Raw genomic sequence first — 2,789 nt, forward strand, 5'->3', positions numbered from 1 at the left:
TATCTTTTCTTTTTTTAAATAGTGATATTTTGATGTTTTAATATTTCTTTTTTTAATACATTTTTTAATAATTACATTACTAATCTGAAATATAAAATGAGAAAAAAAAAGGTGATACATATATCCAAGAAAAAAAAATAAACTTAAAAATCAGAAAAAAAATTTATATTAAAGATTGTAAAAATAATATATTCAAAAAGATTAGTCGTAATATATAAATTGAGTCAACAATTTAAATTTCTCTAAAACTAATTTAATCAAATACCAATATTAGAAATAAATTACTTAAATAATATTTAATCTATTCTAATCCTTAGACATGTATAGATTAGAGTCATTCTCGTAACGACAACCAGCTGAAACAACATTGTAAGTTCGAACATTTTAAAAATATATGTATTGCCCATAAATATATTACAAAATAATAATTTCGTAACAAAATAATCATTCAATTTGAATTGCAATTAATTGATTGATAGAAATTATAATAAATTGTATGATATTTAAATAATTAACTAAATCAATTAGTTGATATAATTAATTTATTATAATAAATTTAATTTAATGAGTTAAAAGAAATAAATTGAAAAACACCATCAGAAACATGCCACGACAGTTTTATCATTAAGTGCAGAAATTTAATTTTTATATAATAGAATAGATATTTACAGATTATTTTATTAAACAGACTAAAAAAAACACACTATCTATACAAAATAAACGCATCAATGATAAAATATAACCTAAAAAATTACTTAAATTCAAAAAGAACATGTGATGAATTACGATAAATCTATATATGAGAAGTAAAAGTAAAATAAATAATTAAAAATAATGTAAAAATAGCAATTAAAAAAAATAAAAGAAGATAGAAAAGATAATGTGTGGAGTAGATAAAAAATGTATTGCAATAGAATATTAATATCTACTTCTACTTAATATACTAAAATTAGGTTTTTCCCAGTTAATAAAGGTGACGTGTCGATCTCTCGTGACTCTATTTTCTCTCCAAAATGAATGCATTTTTCTCTATTCTAAATTATTTTATAAAAAATATCTTTATTATAATTATATCAAATCAATATTTAATGTATTATTAAACTACTTATCAATTATCAATTAAAAATATTTTTAATCATTTTAATAATAATAATAATAATAATAATAATATGATAATGGCACCGGTCGTGGTAATCATAATAAGAATATTTGATTCTAATAATAAAATATGATCAAATCTTATGATATTACTTCATTATTTTTTCTAGTTGAAATCTGTTTTTATCGGCAAGGACATTGTGTGTATATTAGGTAAGCGATTTGCTATGTTTAGGTAGAGATTTTTTTCGAATATAATGTAAATACAAATAAAGATATAAAGATGATGATATATATCTCCAAAGAGAAAAATAAACTTAAATATATCTGACACAAAAAAAATTATATTAAAATTAATTAAAAATAACATATCCACGACAAATACTCATAATATATAAATTGAGACAATAATTTAAAATTCTCTAATATTAATTTAATCAAATACTAATATTAAAACCAAATTACTTAAACAATATTGAATCTATTCTAGTCTTTAGTCACGTATAGAATAGAGTCATTCTCGTAACGACAACCAATTGAAACAACATCGTAAGTTTGAACATCTAGAATTCGTGCAAATTTAGACCATCATCTTATAAAATAAGCTTCATCATCCGCTATCCATGCAATGCGGCAAGGTATAGAATTGTCACACCGAGAAACCAAACTAACCCTTTTTCCCCTCAATGGCATTGTATGCATGCAAAAGAAAGCCGGTCATTTTTGAAAAAAATCACAATATGTCATAAAATTATCCTAATAACGAAAAGTTTAAATAAAAAAATTTAAATATATTACAAATCGTTGAAATTGCATATTCGAGTTTGTCACGAATTTAGCAAAACTGAATTTAAACGGAGGGAATTTAATCTCATTATGTGCTCCACTTCAAAAATTTTCGGACAGACGTAAAAAGCATGGAGGGGATGGAACTTGAACTTGGCCTACAAAGTTCCATGAAACAGTTCCTCAATCAAAAATCGAGCTCCTCCCAATAAAGCTAACTTTAACAACATTCCATTAGGTTGGTCATAATAGGTGAGTAGATCCAAACATCCTTCGGTAAAGTAGAGATTATTGCCCCTTCTTTAAACGCTTACATCCATATAGTTGGAACCCGAATCAGTGAAGACAACTCGATGATGTATTTCATGGATATGATGTATTGTAAACGATTGTGGCAAAAGACAATCAAACTGAAACATTAGACGATAAGAATAACTTAGAGTAATAACAATTAATAAATTATCAAAAGAATAATATAATAGAATGAGTACATGAAAAATATTATAAAAAATTATAAATTGTACGTTAAAATGATCAACTTCGATAAAAAAACGAAGAATACATTCTTATTCTATGAAGTAGTAAAAAAAATATATTATCCATTAAATATTAATTATAATATAATTAAAGATATTTTTTATAAAATAATTTAGAATAGAGAAAATTGTATTCATTTTGGAGGGAAAACGGAGTCGCGAGAAATCGACACGTCACCTTTATTAGCTGGGAAAAAACCCAGTTTTAGTATATTAAGTAGATTGGGTTTAAATGTTTTAGTTTATTTTATTTGTAAAAGAACCACAAATGAAAATTTGTATTGATCTTAGACTTGGTTAAAATTTAAATTTGTGTTTCTTCACTTCATAAGTATCACCTTATTTTTAAAATTTTAATATTGTAAAAAC

The sequence above is a fragment of the Arachis ipaensis genome, chromosome B03, assembly GCF_000816755.2.
Source record: "Arachis ipaensis cultivar K30076 chromosome B03, Araip1.1, whole genome shotgun sequence".
NCBI classification, from domain to species: domain Eukaryota; kingdom Viridiplantae; phylum Streptophyta; class Magnoliopsida; order Fabales; family Fabaceae; genus Arachis; species Arachis ipaensis.